Genomic DNA, 8,530 nt, shown 5'->3' with positions numbered 1-8,530 from the left:
CCTGAGACATCCACTTGGAGCCACTGTTTCCTCCGGTCGTGCTGGCTGTGAAGACGTTCTGACATGTGCACATTGGCTGAAAGTAACATGCCCCACCGTCTGCTGCATCCTGCACCTTGCACCACCTTCGCAGGGATGAAGCTGCCATCTCCCAGCTGAGAGTTCTGACAGCCGATGACACGCAGCAGAGCCTGCGACAGCCCTGAGGACTCGCCTCATATAAGATCCTCCCCCATGCCCAAGGCAGTGCCAGACCTGGGCCTGACCAGGACAGAAGTGTGAAGGTCTGCCCTTTAGCAGCAATTTCAGATCTAACAAACAATTCCACCTTACTTCCTGAGCTCCTACTGTACTGATTCTCTGGCCCTGTCACCATCTGTCATACCCTTGTTGCTTCTCCAGTGCCCTACAGGAACCCGTCCTGGGAGCCATCCTACATAAATCCATACTTTCCTGTCTCCCGGTCAGGACCCGCCACCTGTGCACTCTCCCTGCAACCCCAGCAAGCTGTGTGTAAGTGCCAGGTCTAGGGTGGAGAGAGGCTAATGATATAGCTCCGAAGAGAATTCAGACTCAACATTGCATAGGCTGAGGTGCTGAGGGACCCTGGATTTGATGTCTAGACTATATCATATCATATAATTATTGCAGACTTCAAAGGCTGGCTGTATTTGGGAGGGGCTTAAATCTCTAGTTCATAACCAACTCATCGTTCCCACTTTTTAGAATGTTGCGAGGTTTTTGAAAGCAGCCTTGGGGTAAACGTGCTGACTTCCCAACGGTTTCCATGGAGATGCACTACACAAGATTGTGTTTGCCCGTGTGAGTCCTTTCCTCCCATCATTAACTTTTTGAGGAATAACATGCATGGAGAACGGGGGCCACATATGAGGTCATGACTCTGTGATTGTCACAAACAGAAGAACATTGGAGAACCAGCAACCAAGTAAAGAAGTGGGGTAAGGTTAGCATCCCAGGTGCCCTCCAGAAGGCACCCCTATCTGGACTTCTAATAACATAAATTAGCGACTCTTTGAATTGGAAAAGTGGAATCATATGCTATAATATATGTTTTGCATCTTTTTCTTACTTGGTGCAAGCATTGGCAGTTATCTGTGTCATAATGTGCAGCTGAAATCAGCGCTCCTTGTCACTGAGTCTAATCTCACGGGTGAGAGCCCCAGTCACCAGGCTGTGTTGCTAATGACCTTTGGATCATTTATGATGATTGAAGTTTACTGAGTAGCTCTAATACACACATTGTAGATATTGTCTTTCCTGAACACATATCTCCTGAGGCTGTGAACCCAGAAGTAGAATGGCTGGATACTGACCATGTGTGTCACTCAGCATTCATCAACACTCCACAGACTTCCAACATAGTCAAGTCAACTTCTATGTCAACAAGCCTCATGTGAGAGCTCATAGGGTATATTTCATCACAAGCATCTTTAAGTTTTCTTTGTAGATGTGGCATGTTAGCATTTTGCTTCATTTTATCTTCTACAGAACCAGCATCACCCTGATATTAAACCCAGACAATGATAGAACAAAAAAAGAAAATTACAGACCAATCTCCCTCATGAATATAGATGCAAAAATTCTCAACAAAATATTGGCAAACAGAATACAAGAATATATTAGAAAGATCATTCACCCTGACCAAATAGGCTTTATCCCAGAGATGCAGGGATGGCTCAACATATACAAATGGATAAATGTAATGCATTATATAAATGGGCTGAAGGACAAAAATCACATGATCATCTCATTAGATGACGAAAAGGCATTCAACAAAATCCAACATCCCTTCATGGTAAAAGTCCTACAGAAACTGGGAATAGAAGGAACATATCTCAACATAATAAAGGCTATTTATGACAATCCTACGGCCAACATAATACTAAATAGAGAAAAATCTGAAGTTTTTCCACTAAAATCAGGAACAAGACAAGAGTGCCCACTGTCCCCACTTCTATTTTATATAGTACTGGAAGTTTTAGCCATAGCAATAAGGCAAGAGACACACATAAAAGGGATACAAATTGGAAAGGAAGAGATCAAGTTATCATTATTTGCAGATGATAAGATTCTGTACATAAAGGACCCTAAAGACTCTACCAGCAAACTGCTAGAGCTGATAAACACCTATGGCCATGTAGCAGGATACAAAATAAATACACAGAAATCAGTAGCCTTCCTATATGCTAACAACAAACACACAGAGGATGAAATCAGAGTATCACTCCCATTCACAATTGCATCAGAAAGAAAGAAAGAACTTTGGAATAAACCTAACCAAGGAAGTAAGGAATCTCTACAATGAAAATTTTAAAACCCTCAAGATAGAAATTGCAGAAGACACTAGGAAATGGAAAGACATTGCTTGTTCTTGGATTGGAAGAATCAATATTGTGAAAATGGCAATCTTACCAAAAGCAACCTACACAGTTAATGCAATCCCCATCAAAATTCCAATGCCATTCTTCAGGAAACAGGAAAAAAAAATCCAAAAATTCATTTGGAAGCACAAAAAAAAAAAAAACCCTCAAGTACCTAAAACAATTTTGAGCAACAAAAATAAAGCTGGTGGTATCACCGTACCTGATTTTTACCTATGTTACAGAGCCATGGTAACACAAACAGCATGGTATTGGCACAGAAACAAACAGGTAGATCAGTGGAACAGAATAGAGGACCCAGATGTCAGTCTGGGCCACTACAGCCACCTGCCAAAATACTCATTGGCGAAAAGACAGCCCCTTCAGAAAATGGTGCTGGGAACTGGATATATAACTATAGACGGATGAAAATAGATCCTTATCTCTCTCCATGCACAAGAATTAAGTCCAACTGGATCAAAGACCTTAATATCAGACCAGAAACTCTGAAACTACTAGAGGAAAAAGTAGGGGAAGCCCTTCAACATATTAGTCTTGGCAAAGACTTTCTGAATATAACCCCAATTGCTCAGGCAATAAAACCACAGATCAACTGCTGGGACCTCATGAAATGACAAAGCTTTTGTACAGCAAAGGACACTGTGAATAGAGCAAAGAGGCAACCTACAGAATGGGAGAAAACCTTTGCCAGCTACACACCTGACGCAGGAGTAATATCCACAAAGAAAAGGCCAGGACTAGGTAGAGTCATTTCTGAATCTTATAAACTTCTACAGAGTTAACACCAACGGTTCTCAAACTGGCCCAAAAATAGAAAAGGAAAAACCACCACAAAAGTCATGCTCTGAAGCCAGCATTACCTAATGTTAGAATTGGATATTGACATGTGAAGGAAAAAAGAAAAGTGTAAACCAATTTTCCCAATCAACATAAGCAAAAATTCTCAACAAACTAGTCACAAAGTCAAAAATAAGAAGGCATTAATAAGATTATGCTTCATGATCAGGTTGATTCCATCCCAAGAATAAAAGGTTGGTTCAATATTCTCAAATCAGTAAGTACAATAAAATATATAAATAGACAAAAGTAGAAATCACATGATCTTCTCAACAGATTCCCAGAAGTCACTCAGCAAAGTTCAGCATTCCCTTCCTGATAAAAATCCTGAATAAAGCAGGAGTACATGGAACATATCTCAATATAACTTAAGCTTAATATGACAAATATATGCCCAACATTACACTTAATAGGAAAAACTGAAACATTTCCTATAAGGTCAACATGAGGTGAGGGAGCCTTCTCCCTCCACTCAAATTCTTCAGTACATTACTAAAAGACCATAGTGGCAAAAGAAGGCAAGAGAAAAGGAGGAAATCAAAGAATCACTCTTTGCAGGTGGCGTCCTGTGTTTAGAAAACTTTTAGATTTGATAAACACTTTGAGCAAAGTAGCAGGATAAAAAAAAAATCAGCATGCAGGGGTCTGGGGAGATGGCTTAGCAGTTAAGGCACTTGGCTGCAAAGCCAAAGGACCCAGGTTCGATTCCCCAGTGCCCATGAAAGCCAGATGCACAAGGGAACACATGCATCTGGAGTTCGTGTTTGCAGTGGCTGGAGGCCCTGGCATGCCCATTCTCTCTCTCTCTCCTTCTCTTTCTCTCTCTCTCTCTCTCTCTCTCTCTCTCTCTCTCTCTCTCTCTCTCTCCCTCCCTCCCTCCCTCCCTCCCTCTCTTCCTCCCTCTTTCTCTCTCTCAAATAAATAAAAATTTAAAATATAATAAAATAAACATGCAGAAGTTAATATTTTTTTTCTATATGCCAATGGTGAACTTGCCTACAAAGAAATTAAGTAAATTCCATTCATAATAGCTTTTAAAAGTGTCCAGGAATAACCCTAGCTGAGGAGATGAAAGACCTCTACACTGAAAACTTTAAGACAGTGAAGAAACACATTGAAACAGATACCAGAAGATGGAAAGAACTCCCGTGCCTTTGGACTGGCAAAGTTGACATTGTGGAAATACTTACTAAATTGAAAGTAATCTCCATATTAAACAAACCCTCATCAGGACCCCAGTGATAATTATCACAGACTCCATTAGTGACAGAAAATGTATGGGAACAATACTACTGGAATGAGGGGAGAGTCTCTTCTTTCTGCTTTGTCCAAGCCATCTGGACCAAGAGGACTTCACAGGGATTGTGTGAAATTGTTCTTGGTGCTTAAGAGGATAGATTCAAGACAGGTGCGGTGGTACACACCAGTAATCCCATCTACTTGCAAAGCTGGGGCATGAGGATTCCAAGTTCAAGGAATGTTTGGTCTACATAATGAGACCCCAGCTCCAAAGTTTGTAAACAGAATTAATATAAATAAATAAATAAATAATGAAATGAGAGACATGGACTATAAACTCAGAAGTAAGGGGGGGTACTCAAATGGCAACTAAAGATGCCAGCAGAACTTTCTAGGGTCTAAACTGTCACTGAGTTGTGAGTGATGCCAGAGATCACTGCCTGGGGCTAAAGTGGTCTCAGTGCAGCATCACCAGCTGCTCAGGTTTTGAGAAATTACAAGCTAGTGCTCTCTCATGGAAAGCCACCTTCACTTCAGTCCATGGGGTTTCCATATTTGAGTTCACAACCAAGGATCAAGACACTTCCCTCAAAAGAAAAATCAATAAAAGCAAGAGTTTGAAAACTTCTAACTTCACATTAGATTTACATCCTATGTCCATCGGGTTGGGCCCAATTCTACTGCAGCACAAACATCTCTGAACTCCCAGCAGCTGAACGCTAAGCCGATCTCTGATCAGCTGTGCAGGTCAAGAAAACTCAAAGGTGGCTTACAGAAAATGGAAGCTGGTAGAACTGAACATAGACAGTCTGTTTAAACTGTGGATGCAGCAACAGTATGTATGTTACTTAGGCCATGGCAGGAATGGTAAAGAGCAGTTTGTGACTGCTAGAAATTGGTTCTGTGAAGGCATTTGATATAATTTCTTTTTATTTTTTAATTAAAATTAAAAGTGTTGGTAAAGTTTGGAGCCCGAGCTTAAGCCCAAAATAAAGCTCTTTGCTATTGCATACATGTCCAACTCTCTTGGTGGTCTTTGGGGACTCAGCAAGCTGGGCATAAAAGAAATAAGTCTCTAATTTGTTTCCTTTTATTTATAATTGAGTCTCTATCTAATTGTGGTATTCTGGCTTCATAGAGAATGAGTTTGGTGGTACTCCTTCTCTTTCTATTTTGTGGAGTGGTTTGAGAAATATTGATATGAGATCTTTATAAAGGTTTGGGAGATGAGATAGTAGAACACATGTGATATGAAAGTAGAGGGGCAGAATTCCAAGGGTGGAAAGGTTTAAGTAAAGATAGGAATGAGGGTATAGAGGAAAGGAGAGGCTGAGAGAGGTTTAACCAGAAGCAAAGGTGTTACAAATAAGCCATAAGCTAATTTTAAAAAACATAATTGAAAGGAAAACAACGAGTTCAGGAAGAAGTGCCCTGTGAGGACAGATGATGCTCTGCTCAGAAGCAATAGCTTGTTGTAAGAAAATCTCAATGGTAAGAATGGGACATGCCAGTGAGATGCAGGCTCCCAAAATAAGATAAGCTATTGCCACTGCTCTTGGCTGCCCACTATAGCTATATGATAAGACCTCATTGCTGAAGACACCACTTACTCTGGCTGCAGGGCACTGAGATTCAAGCTGCAACTTTGTGCATCTGGCTTTACATGGGAACTGGGAACTGCTCTGGAGGCATCTAACCACTGAGCGATCTCCTCAGCCCCTCTATTTTACTTTAAAAAAAAAAAATTAGCCAGGTGTGATGGTGCACGCCTTTAATCCCAGCACATGGGAAGCAGAGGTAGGAGGATCACCATGAGTTGGAGGCCACCGAGACTACATCCTGTCTCTCTCTCTCTCTCTCTCAAATAAATAAATAAAATATAAAAAAATTAAGTACTTACAGTAGTATACATCACTAGCACTAAGTTTGGTTTCTGTGGGGGAGGGAGTGTGTGTGTGTGTGTGTGTGTGTGTGTGTGTGTGTGTGTGTGTGTGCACATGCACCAGAGGTTCATATTGGATGATTAGATGCCTTAATAAATTTCAATCTTATTCTTTGTGACAGTGTCTATCACCTAATCACTAACTCCTCTAGACTGGCCAGCCAGTGAGCACTAGGAATTCCCTGCATTCAAGTTACAACCTCCATTCCTGTCACTTCACATGGGCGCTAGGGATCTGATCAGGTCCTTGTGCTTGTGTGGCAAACGCTTTCCTCACCCAGTCATCTCCTTAGCCCAAGATTTGTTTTGTTTTGTTTTTTAAGGCAACAATAGTCAGGCACACACCTTTAATCCCAGCACTTGGGAGGCAGAGGTCGGTGGGTCACCCCAAGTTTGAGGCCACCCTGAGACTACATAGTGAATTCCAGGTCAGCCTGGATTACATTGAGACCCTAACTCAAAAAAAAAAAAAAAGGCATCAAAATTGGCCAACTTCTAGTTAGGTGGTCTACAACATCTCATATCCTTACAAAATGGTGGCCACATTTGAAGAGCAAGAATTTCCAAAAAGTAAGATGGAAATGAATGACATTTTCTGATCTGAGCCTGAAGGCAACATTATTACCTCAACAATCCTGTTTGTCAAGGCAAGCACAAAAATCTATACAATAATCTATTCCTTTCTTATATCCTTACGAAAATATTACCTTGACCCTACTTCAAATGAGTTAGGATATTTGTGTCCCTGCTGTTTTAAAATATTTTTTATTCATTTTATTTAGAGAGAAAGAAAGAGACAGAGGGAGAGCATGAATGGGCATGCCAAACCTTGTGCCACTGCAAACAAACTCCAGACACATGCACCACTTTGTGTATATGGATTTGCCTGGATACTGAGGAATTGAACCCAAACTGTCAGACTTTGCAAGCATGAGCCTTTAACCACTGAGCAATCTTTACAGCCCCGTCCCTCACTGTCAAAGGAAATAAGAGATAGTTTATTCTGGAGGCAAATATGTATGACCATGGCATAGGAACACAGATTTATGTTTTCCCAACTATCCTATTTCAATGTGGTAAGTTTCATGATGCTTTATGGTAAAACAATAGGAAAACCAAAAATCAAGACACTTTTCAAATACACTGGTAGAAACATCTGGCAGGCGGGATCCAGCAAAGTTAGTAAGTGTCTGCTATAGGCCTCTGGGACTATCTGATGACATTTGTAGCACCTCATGCAGATGTAAAATGCACATTACTAAGCATTTTATTTAACTCATTATGAATGATGAGCCCTGAAGGTTGTGTCCCCTCCTCTTATGTTGTATAGATTTTTGTGCTTGCCTTGACAAACAGGATTGGTGAGGTAGTAATGTTGCCTTCAGGCTCAGATCAGAAAATGGCATTCATTTCCATCTCACTTTTTGGGGATTCTTGCTCTTCAAATAGGCCACCATTTTGTAAGGATATCTATATTGCGCAAGGGTACAAAGAGACCAGCAAGAGAAGACTAGGAATAACAGCGTCTCCACATGCCCACGTGGGGCGCCCCTGACAGTCGAGGTGTCGAACAGTTCACGCAGTGAACTGCAATGCGGGCTGGGTTGCCTACGGTGAGATCCACTTCTCACTCTAGGAACCTGGAGAGACTGTCAGAAACCACAGCTTGATGGCTCCGGCCCTGCCAGATGGCTCGTACCTCAGGGGCCAATTTCAAGTCCAGGACTCCTGTACTTTTGACTTTCTGCTGGCAAATTTAGGGTTCCTATGACCATCTACTGGATTCTATAATTTTCTTGAGTGCCCAGCACAATTCACAGGGACTCTTCAGCTCTGCCTACTCCTCTATGAAACACCTAGCAACTGGAAGAGACTGATGGGCATAGGTATGCAACAGATCCCTGTGGGTACAGCGATTCTAGGCAGGACCATGGCTCCCTGGCCTCCAAGAACTGAGGTGTCTTCACCAACCTTGGAACTTGTGCAATTTTGTTCAAAGATTTTCACAGAGCTATTCTGTAACCTTGACCTTCTTCCATGGGCTTGACAGACAGGCTAAAATTTCCAGCTATCTAGTCTTTCCTGCTGACCAGCTCCACCAGGAAACTAT

This window comes from Jaculus jaculus, chromosome 10 (assembly GCF_020740685.1).
Source record: "Jaculus jaculus isolate mJacJac1 chromosome 10, mJacJac1.mat.Y.cur, whole genome shotgun sequence".
Taxonomy (NCBI): Eukaryota; Metazoa; Chordata; class Mammalia; order Rodentia; family Dipodidae; genus Jaculus; species Jaculus jaculus.
This window is presented reverse-complemented; position numbering follows the sequence as displayed.